Source organism: Aphelocoma coerulescens, chromosome 2 (genome assembly GCF_041296385.1).
Source record: "Aphelocoma coerulescens isolate FSJ_1873_10779 chromosome 2, UR_Acoe_1.0, whole genome shotgun sequence".
Classification (NCBI taxonomy): Eukaryota; Metazoa; Chordata; class Aves; order Passeriformes; family Corvidae; genus Aphelocoma; species Aphelocoma coerulescens.
The window spans coordinates 106473068-106486143 of record NC_091015.1 but is presented as its reverse complement, the minus strand read 5'-3'; the positions used below and the strand labels follow the sequence as shown (position 1 = coordinate 106486143).

Genomic DNA, 13076 nt, shown 5'->3' with positions numbered 1-13076 from the left:
GAATAATATTTCCTCAGTCTATGACCGAAACTTTATATCACCTATGCATAGAACAAACTATGTAACAAACTCTTGCAGCAATCTGTGTGTGCATCACATCATTGACTCAATTGATAATGGTGCTTCCCATCCCACATATTAAGAGAATTAAAACCTTTCAGAAGTGAGATATTGAGCTGCTGGTTTGGCTGAATTCTTTACTTCTCACTTCAAACAATATCTCTACCCAACCTACTACAATCCAACTCTTAATTCATCTACAGCAATTTCAAACAACTACTCATGTTATAAACACAGTTATCAATACAAGTCATCAATACCCAAATCAAAACCTGTCATTTAACACTCACATGAGTTAGCTATGAGTGAAAGCAATGGGTCTTTTATTTAATGTACCATCATACATCAGCTTCTACTGAATTGCAAGCAATTAAGTTATACCAACAGGTTTTAGCTAATTTATAATAAATTAAGTGGAAATTCAGCTATTTAAGTTAGCAGTTGTGATAGGTTTGAGATGTTACAGCTGGAGTCTTTCACTCCCAAATGAATAGTCCCTTCTTTACTTCAACATTGCCCCACTGTGGTCCCTGATATTTAGTCTGTGGCACTTTAAGACCTAAAAATAATTCTGAATTACCAAACTCGCATTTACTAAGCTTATGCTACTGTTTTCATCACTACTTTCTTCTGGTGCATCCAGTAACACTAATGCATCACTGTTTATAGGTAAGTATCTGTTAGTAAATCCATTCCCAGTTTGGTATCTGAGCATCTGCCAAAATTAATGCCAATGTCCACAACAAAAATTCAGCAATGCTAGGGGGAAAAAAAAAAAAAAGAAAAAGGTGTTTTCCCCATTCACTATCTTGAAGCACACGATGTTCACTCAGAAAAAAACACCCTGATCAAAAACACAGCTCCACCCCCAAAACCACAGGCTTCATAGTATCTAGCAAGGATGTTTAAAAACACAAGCTAAAAGCACTCCAGACTCTGTATGTTTGAAGCTAAGCAAAGTGCAAAGCAATTATCACCAGAACTGTTTTGGGGTTTTTTTTAACACACTTGTATGTAAACATTTAATCTGTTTGGATACGTCAGAGTGTACTTTTTTCACTCTTAAATTCAATTAGTAATGCACATAAGTTTCCCTTATCTTTCCAACTACATAATATAAACATCCTAAAGCACTGAAAATGTCACCAGATACTGGTGGTCTGCTAAAATGGAAGAGGTTTGCAGATCATACCACAAATGTTCTCTCAAATCCCACATGGGGAAAAGGTGAAGCAGATGATAACAGAATCAGATGCACAGTGATGCCAGGTCCAGTGGGACTGGAACATGCACAAGTTGATGAACAAGTGGTGTCACAACATCACAGAAACAAGGGCACCTAATAATTTTGGGGGTGATTTTGGTACCATTTTGCTCATTTCACATCATGACACTCCAGCAATACAATTTTCTTGCCCATCACTTACTTACCATCTGCCCAGTGCAAATTGTCCATATCCAAACATAATCCAGAATACATAATTTTTCACAAAGGGATTTTTTTCATGCTCTGCTCCCGCAACCTGCCTGATCTTATATTGCAAATACAGAATTTGCAAGCAGAAGGAAATCTCTCTTGGCCAGAAACTCCCTGTGTATGTCCCTCAGCAATGCTACTCAGCATTCTCTTCAGTCTGAACTATAATTCCTTGCCTCAGTTTCCACCAGAGTTTTTATTTTCTGTTTCATATGAACCGATAGTACTCTTGTGACTTGGCTACTTCTTGCTCTTTGTTACGAACTTCTCTTAGGACAGCAGTCACAAGAATCTCTCTAATGAAGAGTTAGTGTTGCTCTTTATGATGGGTTGAAGTGAAAAATTTAAGTATATCTTTTAGTTTCTAATGATAGCTTAATTTTTACAATAATTGTGTGATACCAGACCACATAAACATTGGTATTCTGTGTAAAGTCAGACCACTAGGTCATAAACCATTACTATAAAAGTATGGTCTCTTAAGAGTGGCAATTTTTAGTTACAAGGATTAAAATCTGTTTAGTAACTTCAAAGCACAGGGTTCCCAACAAAATACAAGTAACTTCAAACATTTCTGAATTGCAGCAATCTTTAAATAGAGAAAACTTAGAATGCTTAAGAAACTATATGACAGGCAACTTATTTAACTGACACTACAAGAGTTTTTATACAAACAAAATGTAATTATAAGCAGGAATTGAGTCAACATACTCTAAGTCAACGCCTCCCTCAATCAATAAAAAAAAAAATTACAAAATTACTCAATACCACAAAAGGACACATACAGAATAACTTTTTTATCTGCTTATTATCTACTTAAAATCAGTGTTCCAACAAACCTTAATGTCTTAAAATCTTGCTTTCATTTGACCTTACTTATTTAGGTGGTCTTTACAAGAAAGCCCACTGAAGATCATCGTATTCGTTTGTATCAGGAAGACACAGCAAAACCAGTTTTTATGCTTGTGTGTGCCAGTATTGCTGTAATGCATGAATGATTATGAAATCACTTAACTGCCTTCTTTCCAAAGGCCTGGTTATTCCTCTCAGGTTAAAGTACAGAGCTGGCTGATTGTGAAATACATTTAATCATTTGTCTATCTCCAAATGTAATATTCTACAAATACTGTATTTGCATGTTAATCTTTTATTTGCAAAAATAAAATATTTACTAAACTGAGCGAGAGGAAAATGTGATTTTACACTTCACACGTAAAGCATAAAACCAGATTCCTAAAATGTGGAAGACAGACATTACAGATAAAAGTAAGAACTTAGGTATATAAAATTTACTATAGAGGTACTATTTATCCTTTAGCATTTGAATTTTTCCCCTACATATATTTTTCAGTCTTAGTTTAGAAAAGGCCAATATGATTTTGGAATCCAGGTAAGATTGAGTTAAAATACTGACAATGATTTGCCAACTATTACGATCTTTTTCCTGAAGTATTAAAGTCTTACTGCAATTCATTAATTAATTTCTTACTGGAAGCATTAAAATAATGAGCTAATTATACATGCCATTCAAAATATTTTATGAAAGCTGTATTTCTGATTAATTCACTGCTGATAGGATGGTTACTAGAACATTTACAAATTGTAGAATGTAGCTCTTACAATCAGTTCAGCTACTGCTCCTGTAGAAATGTTTCATTAAATATACTTATAACCTTACTCTGAAGGGGTTTTCAGATCCTAAAAAATAATGCAGCTAATAAAAATGAATATCTAAATATATAATTCTAGACAGGACAAAACTAAGGACAACTATCATCACATGACAAAATCATTTTGATACATGATGAACTAAGCAGAGTAATAACTGTTTATCAATAAGAGAAACTGGAAAATTAAACACCTGAACCAGTAAGGCAAGTGGTGCTAATGATAAGATCCGAGAAACACTGAATTCCCCAGTAAGGGATTGTGAGCTCACTATTCAGCATCATATAATCAGGTTAAATTTCTTTGCTTCTTACTATGTGAAAATCAAGCAAGTCTCAGTTTTACTGTGCATCTTACTGCATTTGACAGTTTCCAGTGTTTTCTAAAGACCATCTAAAATTATGAGTAATAAGGGAACATCAAAATAGTGATTAGCAGAAAAAAAGCCATGACATAATTAGAGAAGTTGTAAAAGCAGAACAACAGTAGCAACAAAACCAAAAAAAAAAGCAAACAACTCCCAAAAAAAGAAGCTTTAAATGCATATCAGAAGGCAAATACAGATTTTTCGCACAGCCTCACTGACACGTGCATATGCATTACTTGTTACTGTCAAGCTAATGGCAAGATTATGGAACTAAATCAATACAAAAGAGAACCCAGGGCAAAGCCCACTGGCCATAAGCCGAACATCAATATAATCATTAACATGCATTAGATAAAGCCAATATAATTATTAAACTTACTGTCACTTTTGCTGTCACCTTCTTATCTTGTGCATTCCTCACACACACACACAGGGGGCAAGAATCACTCTAGAAGCAACATCCTGTTCCTAACAAACTTGTTCCCCCAGGTCACATGAAGTCCCAGCTTATTCATCACCAGACTCCCAAGATGCAGGTGCTCCATCCTGTGACCGGCAGGCACTCATCACCTACAGATGGACAGCAACTGGGCATCCAGAAAAGAAGAGCAGGAGAGGGATTATGCACAGGTTATCAGTTACCAAGTCTGAGGGGTCACTAGGAAAGAAAGCATCACAGTCCAGCCTGCTTTCATTGTTTGTTAGTCTACTTCCACAAAATTTTTAGGTATGTGCCTACCTGGATGTCATTTCTGGGCATACGAAGGAGAAGATGTTGATTGGGAATCACCAGGATGGATGTACAGAGCTTAGATCATGCCTGACCAATATGATTGCCTTCTGTCACAAAATGACAGGATTTGTGGATGAGAGATCATTGGTGTCATCCACCTTGATTTTAGGAATACTCCGCAATCTCTCACGCAGCATCTTTGCACCTAACTAACCTAAGTTACAGTGTGGGTGGGTAAACTACTAGCTGATTAAAAAACCCAAATATCTCTTATCATTAGGCTCAAACAGCAGCTCTTAATGGTTCACAATCTGCCCATGGTTACAAATGAATAGGTTAGGGACCCAGTCCTGTTTAATGTCTTTATTTCTTTTACAGTGACCTGGCAGAGCACACAGTGCACTCAGTAAGTCCACAAACACTACACTTACAGGTGTAGAAGACACTCTGGAGGGCAGGATTGCCATTCAGAATAACTTAGATACGGCCAACACAAATGTCATGAGAGCATAGCCTAAAGACCAACTTACTGGGGAGCTGCTCCCCTGAAAACAAGTTGGAAGTCCTGGAGAGACATGAATCAGCCCTCCACCTGGCAGCAAGGAGAGCTAACAGCTTCCCAGGCTTTGGAAACTGAAGCACAGCCAGTGGACTGAGGGAAGCAATTGTTCTGCATCATGCACAATCCATTACTCCGGTATCTGCACTACCAGGTCTGCTTTTGGATCCACATTATGAAGTGTCAACAGAAGCAAGTTCAGTGGGAGGCCACAAAGACAGCTGTCAGCTGGAATACGTCCTGTGAGGAGAGGCTGAACACACTGGGATTGTTCTGCCTGGAGAAAGCATTGGAGCACTTAGTATCGAATTTTCTGTATCTAAAACTAAATCATAAAAATGATGAAGCCATGCTCTTCAACAAGGTGCATGGAGGCAGAGCAACATCAACTGTGATCTAGGAAGTTGTAAGTAAGTATTAGATAAGGGGGAAAGAAACACAGTCCCTAATGGTAAAATATAAACTGCAGTTAAGAATTCTGAACATGATGCTACTCAGTGCTTTACCACATAACTCCATTAAGACAAGGAGCACACTTTTGTTGTTGCTGTATGCTGTTTGTGGCCTCGCTAAAGCCTAATGGACAAAATATTACTCACAGGGATGAAACATGCAAACCATTTATAATAAAAGGCCAATTATGTTGCAAAGTAGTTTTCATTACTTCTTTCTCACTCTTTCCAGGGGCACAAAAAATTATTACTCATGGCTATAACTTCAGCCTTCAGTTGGAACCAAATATCTTCCTGTGGTGCTTTCATTAATAAAGAAGGTTGTGGCATTCAGGAGTTAGAATTAAGAGGGAAAAAAAAACCAACCAACCAAAAAAAACCCCAAACCCAATAACCAAACCACATACAATGTTTTTTACCACTGGAGGAGGAGAAGAATAGAATATTTCACAACCCACTCTACAAGTCAGCCAAAGTTTAAGATTAGCTTTTCAACACCAACAGCCCTGCACTCAGTTGAAAAGCACCTACTAAAATTTCCATTAAAGTAACAGTTTTTCCATGTGAGCCTATTAGGGGTTGTTTCCCATTTGACAAGAGTATCTTTCCAAAGAACAAGAACAAAGCCAAATTACTGCCTATCTTCCAGGTGAACAGTGCTGAGTCAGACTATGCTGATGAAAGCTGAGCAGAAACTTATGTGCATCTCTTCTCAAGGAACAAGTCAGGGCAAAGTAATAGTACAGATAAAAGATAACACAAAATACAAGTCAGGGAGTTTCTACTTGTAGAAGCTATGCATTTTAGTGAGAAATCCCTCATTACAGTAACTTCCAACATTTGAGGAAAGAATCTAAAAGTAAAAGACTCAACAAGAGCCAAAGCACAAGATAATTGCAATTGTTCTCCTTTAAGTCAGTTCCAATTATTTGAGCACATATATTAAGCTAAAAACAACTATGAAAAAAACCTACTTTCTACTTTAAGAAAAATAAAAGGAGAGTTAACACCAAGGCTGACTTAAGAAATGTGAAAAGGTTCTACTCATATCACCAATTTTGTTAATATATGAAGCACAACAGGCAACCATTTTCAAAAAAGTTTGCCACTGTCTTTTAGTCAAGCATTGTGGTTTTTTTCTTTTAAACTAAGCAACATAGAGATGAAAATACCTGGAATCAAATTGCTGACTGTTTTTCAGTGACCACTTCACAGAAGAGACAAATTAAAATGGGATGACTGTGTAACTTGACAGTGGATTTTAGTGATTCGTGGGATTGAGTTTTACTCCAATTTTAGCTCTCTAGAATGGTGTGAGCTATCAAAACATTACAAATGCAACACAGTAGGGGTCAGAAAGTTTCCTATTACAATTATTATATCATTCTTTATAGATAAAGCTCCGAGGGACATGCTAATCCCCAAAGTTACTGTTTTGTATTGTTTCATCAGTATTTTATCCCATACCACAGAACTACTGGAAACATGAGCCAGTTGTTTTCCTTTGTTTGGTTTCAGCCTTTGCTGTCATAATTTTCAGTGTAACGGGTTGTTTCTGGACACAAACTGGTACAGCCATCCTCCACAAAAAAATCACAGTGTATGCACGAATCTGCCATAATTTCTTCTGTACCTTCTTAACACTCTAAGGGACAAGTATAGTATTTTATTTTCATCACTGTAAGTTCTGTCAGATAATACTCCAACACTACTTTTCATCCAGAGAACTAACAAGATCTGACAAGAGAGTTTAACTAAGGACTCATGTTTTTAGAATTAAAAGAGAAGAGCAATGGTGACATCTGGGAAATAACAATGTTGGAGAAGGATAACTGAAAAGCATTACAGTATGTTAGACAACATCATAAAGCAATGTTTTGCTGTTAATCATGAGATGATGTGGATGATATGGAACTGCCACTCCAGAATATGATGAGTCTTTTCCGAGATTAACTGGAAGTCTAGGTTAATTAAGGAATTTTTCACAAACTGCAGGAACACTTCTTGGGAGTGGGTACTGTAGGAAGCCAACAGAAGTTCTAAATATATACATATATTATTATCTATATTAATCAGAAGAAAATGGCAATGAGTTAGGGGATATGTTGATGCCACTCAGGTGTAGGTACAGATTTGAAGGGCAGAGGACAGTAACAGCTGTAACTGGGATCTGCAGAATTGCTCCACTAAAAACAGAGAAAAGAAAAAAAAAAGGCTTTATCTTCAAGGCATTAACCCAGTCTGAAGAATAAGAGATTTGGCCAGCTGTGCGGACAAGGTGAAAGTGATACAGTAAGGCTGGTGAGGAAGAAGATCTGAGGAGACAGCAAAGACCACCTCTACCACTTAATCCACCCAACCAGCATTACCAACCTGAAGTCACCCTACCTCACTTCAGTTTGTCCATCTGAAATCTATCAAGGAAAAACAGGAATGTCAATACTAACCAGAAATTACAGGACAACTGCTCTTAGGGCTCCAAGGCAATTGTTAATATTAGAATCTATGATTTTACTGGGGCCATTTTGCCAGTGAAACACATTCTGTCCAAATATGAACAAACCTCATGATTGGCTTCTTACCATCATACCACAGTTTGTCAAGACCATGCCCAGAAGAGATGAAGCAAGAGAGGTATACTGTCCTCCAAAAGATCCTTGGATAATCAGAATACACAACTGCCTTCTAATCTGGAAACTGTTGTGTCACAATTTGTAATTGAAAAGGAAAAAAAGCAAAATTGGCAGGGCACTGACAACTACAGAAAAGCTGTATTTCAGAGCTTTTCCAATTTTTGGAGGGCAAATATAGTCCCTTTGAGATGACAGGCTGCAGCTGCACTATACAAGTCCTTGATCTAACCTAATCCATTACATACAACCATTATTTTTCATGGTCTTTCATGTATTCACAAGATCAATCAGAAGAACTGATTCAAAAACGCAGCCAGAACAGCTCTATGTGTGTCTGGTAGTAACGATCTCTCACACTGCCATGCCTCTTTTATAAGTGTATGAATTCCAGGGATAGCTATGAATTGTCCAACTGCATTGTTTTAATTGAACTTTGTGACTTCCAAGTAAGAAGTAAGCGAATAACAAACAGATTTTCACTTGTGATCCAGCGATTTCAACTCTTCAGCAGTCCCTCTCACTTTCCAATCGTAATAGTTAGACACTAGATCCCCTCGTTGTTAACTTCACCAATCTGGAAAGACCTGAATTTAAACATTCACAAATGTTTAAACTTTCCCACATTCACAAATGTTTAAACTTTCCCAAGCGTTTAAAAAAATAAATATTGTGAGGGTTCTCGACCCCAACATGTCCTCCCCGGATGGCGGAGAAAGTCCTTGCCAGGAGTAAGAGACGAACGGGACTTTTGGATCTTCTTGGTCTTCAGATTGTTTATTATATCCTATCAGTAATTTACATGCTGCCCACATAGCATGAAGCAGAGCAAGTAGCAAAAGACAAAATGCAGGAAACTCAAGGCCCTTTTAAAGATAAATCACCCAATTGTCACTAAGAACGTCCATTATTTCGACTTTTCTACCAATGCCTAATGAACTATCCATTCACGTAACCCGGTACTGCGGCATTTCCTGACCAATCATTCTGTGCTACCAACACTGCAGAAAATGGAGGAGGTGAAGAAGAAGGAAGAGACCTGAAAAACGACAGGAGTCCTCCATCTTGTCTTCATCTACTTACCATACTAATAAACCTAAACTTTAAATTTTTCACCCTGTGACAAGCTATATATTGTACTATCACCTCACTCACACCCTTGTAGATTCTAATTCATCCCAAAGCCTTGGCAGCCGTCTCCATGTACAAGGTTAAAAACAGTGTTTCCCTGAGGGGATAGGCCCCTCAGGACAGGCAGAGAAACATTCCCTGCATTCTGGGTTCCAACAAATACTAAGAATTTCAATTACACACTAAGAAATTTTACAAGTGTTAGAACAAAATACAAAAAAGTCAGATTTAAAAAACAGCCTTCCTTCCAATGTGCAAAATAAACCTAGTACAGCTGATACGTTGATCAAAAACTGCTCAAATTTTAAGAAAAAATAATATAAAACCCACTATTTTACCTTCAGTCATTGTATATTTAAAAAAAAACAACAACTCTGATTTGATCAGTCTTTTCAGATTTATGAACTTCCTTGTTTCTCCCCTTTGAAAGGCCTTCCAAAAGCTCCAGGGGGAAAAAAAAGTTTAAAAAGTGAAATAAAAAGCAATATATAAGTAAACATTTAGAAGACTAACTTCCTCACTGAGTTATTTCAAAATCACTTCAAGACAGAAGCAAAAAAAAAAAAAAAACCTGTCTGAAAAATTCCATGTTGTTTCTTGGTTTTCTCTCACGTGCCTTTTGTGTGGGCTTTCCTGGGTTATGTCCAAGATTTACAGCTATTCCAAGCAACAGAACTGGGATTTCACAGTTACTGCAACTGATGCAAGAAACCTCACAGGAATGATCTCACTCTATATTAACCAAAGAGTTCGCTACTTATTTTTAACAGAGCATTTTGAGAAGCACAAAGCTTCTTTCAGAATATGAAAGCCCAAAAATGTTAAAATCTGAATACTGTTGTCAGGAACGGTTTAAGTGTCTCCTATTTAGACATTCTTTAGCTACTAATAAATGTCCACAATAGATTCTGAATTTCCTTTAAAGAAAATAGTAGTAAGCTCTGTGTGAATCTCTACAAAAAAAAGTTAGACCCAGGATGATCTACCTTTTACAGAAGAGTCAGTCTCTGCAAATGTCTCAAGTAAGAAGATGAGGTGTAGAAAATTGATGAGATTGACTGATATATTTCCTGAATATCTAGAAAAAGTGTTTGAAAAACCCACAGGCCAAACTCTGAAAACAGCTGGCAAAGAAAGAAAACATGAGTACAATTTGTTCTTTAAAGAAGTTAAAAAGATTGTTAACTGTAAACATAACTAACATCAAAATTGTTTACTACTATGCCCAAAAGCCGATGTGACATGAGAATTCAAACAGGAGTACATTTGATATGTGTGGTGATTAGATTGAAGAAGACATTTCTTCATGTGCTACTAATACAAGAAAACAACCAGAGAAATGAACATAGAAAATCCATAGTCATCTGAATGAAATTATTAAGTAAAGAAAATTTAAAACTGATTGTGACATAGCCTTTATTTAACGCCACTGAAGACATAAGATTAGGCACTATCACTATCTCCCTGGGAGAAAGCCATCCATGAAGTTTTGTGCAACTCTTTCCAACCACAGCTTAGCATAACTAAGAATATTTTGTCTAAATTCTCATGTTGGCAAAACCCTTAGAAACTGTGTTTCAACTGGGGCATCTTAACTTACTGTTTAGTCAGTAGCAGCATGTTGTGCTCCTTTAGCTCGAATGCAGCAGTCACAGGTTGTCTCCTCGGGCTGAGAAAAACCTGCCTGCAGAATGATCAACACAGCCAGAGCCAGAACTACGACTGAAGGCTGCTGAGGCTCTAATGTCATCTCCACTGAAGTCAGCCACTGCCTTGGGCAACTGGATTGGTATCTCAGAGACCAACTTGTTCATTTTATATCGATTATCTAATTAGGTTCAAATCAAGCACTTTGTGCAGAAGGCTGAGTGCCCTGGAAAATGGATATTAACACAAGAAATATGCAAATAAAGTACTGGAGCCTAGTGTTATCTGTCGGAAATTCCAGCTGTACAAGTGATTTGAGCAGTCAAGCTCTAAAACATATATCCTTTTTCTGATTCTTCTTCCATTGGTTGCTAGCTTTTTTAAAATACATATAAATTTAGGCTTCTTCAGAAATTACAAGTCCCTGCTGATTTTTTTCTTGGAAGCATCTAACAATTCTGGACACCTTTCTGTCTTCAACAGAGTATTTTAAAGAATCCAGAAAAATTCCTGGTTTATAAAAGATTATCAGCTGGCTGTATTTAAAACAGCAGTTCCTGACCTGCTGCTCTTAATCGCTGCTGTCCTTTATTTAAGACCCTCACCTCAGAAAACACAGGTAACAGTTTCAACCTGACATCTTGCCTGAAAGAAAAATTATTCAGGTAATTAAATACCAAAGGACAGAGCACTTTACCAGTGATCCAGAAGACTCTGCTGCACTTTAATCCATGACAGAGTTTATACTTTAAACCTGTATGCAAGATTCCAGCCTTCTCACTAAACACTATTTATGCTTTTAGTGTTTTAGCCAAAGATTTCATTCTCATTAGTCCAATAACAATGTGGACTGTCAAAAATTGTTACAGTCTCATGTAAATTAAGTTAATCTAGTTCTGGTAAGTAAAAGTTTGAACCAAATGGCTCAGGTTCTAATATATCAGCACAAATGTATTTTCACAGCTCTCCCTTTTGGCAGGTAAGAAGCTAACAGAAAACAGGTAGCACTGAAACACTGAACAACTGATAACTATGAGATGTATATTTCAGCTCACTTGGCCTTCTCTCAACAGTTTATAACGTGTTTCTTTAGTCACAACAATCATGTACCAGAGCAGTTAGAGCCTAAACTATAAATATATGTTCTATTTGGTGGAAAAAATAACCAAAGTGGCTATTTCAACCATATGGGTAATTCATATCAAGTACTGAGTAAACCATCACAAAAAAAACAAACAAGAAATTTTTGGATACACAACAGTAGGGACACTCACTTGGGTTGCTCTCTTGCTTCATCCCACCATTACCACTCCACGTACCTTCATTTGTAATCTAAGATACCACTAACACTCATCTTCTCAAACTTTCAGAACTGAAAAGAACTGGATGGATGTCCCAGTTATGCTATGGATTTGTGGGGTGACAAATGTCATCTTGGTTGTTCTCAAGCCTTGAAAACAGAAATAAGCCTGCTCTGCATGTGCAGGATACTTCGAGTCGATGATTTCCAGAATTCTGATGAGCTTATCTTCAAAGAGGATGTGAGGCTCTAGGTATCATATGGGAGCTGGCATTACAAGAAAAAAATCCCAATGCAAGAACAATTCTGTCATGAAGATTTTCACAAACACACAAAACAAATCAATTACAAATACACAACTATTTTTAAGTAACATGCTGCAATTTCTATCATTAAGTGTCTGTGGTAAGCTAAAATTTATCACTACAATAGTGACTGTAACACTCATTACCTTATTTATATTAACTATCATGATAGAACAGGGGCTTTGAAAGTCTGTGAACATTCTTCAGCTGTACAGAATAGCATTAACTCCATCTCTGTTCTTAATTCTCTATTAAAAATCCAGTGAAGCTGACAATACATTGTATTCATGGCTTTCTCCCAACTCAGTGAAAATTAATTAGAATCCATTTCATCAAGATACCACTATGCCTTTTTCTTTTCATTATAAATATCGAGCTTTATTTTAAATGTATTATCTCAGAGCCTAGTGCATGAACACCACTTGGAAAATTAATACCCCTCAATATAACTCCTATGCATAGGCCTTTGCAAACAAGAACTTGCCCTCTGACCATCTTATCAGTGATTAATAGCGACTGTAGAATGCTTCATCTGGTTACCTATTTCCTCAGAGATTGAAAAAACTACTGTATAAGACCAAAGAAAGAACAACAAACTTTGTGTCGGTCAAGAACAAAGGCAACGCCACGGGAATACCCCTGGGAATCCTTGAGCCACAGCTGCCTGGAGAGAGTATTCTAGGGAAGCATCAATGCAAGCTTTCCCTGTCCTAGTCCTCTCCAGGCAGTTATCATGAGACACTTCAG

At 37.1% G+C, this 13076-nt stretch overlaps 1 protein-coding gene across 13 annotated transcripts in view; it reads right to left on the bottom strand.

Moving 5' to 3' along the window:
- Positions 1–13076, bottom strand: part of MBP (myelin basic protein) — a 111356-nt gene that overhangs the window by 95550 nt on the left and 2730 nt on the right. The window contains exon 1 of one of the 13 annotated variants that reach the window (XM_069004314.1): positions 3952–4214. The exons of 11 other annotated variants lie outside the window; for them this stretch is intronic. The gene's annotated coding sequence lies outside the window, so the exon portion shown is untranslated. Of the gene's footprint in view, positions 1–2376; positions 2401–3951; positions 4215–13076 lie in introns of those variants that run through there. One more of the 13 variants, XM_069004315.1, reaches the window with a different exon arrangement.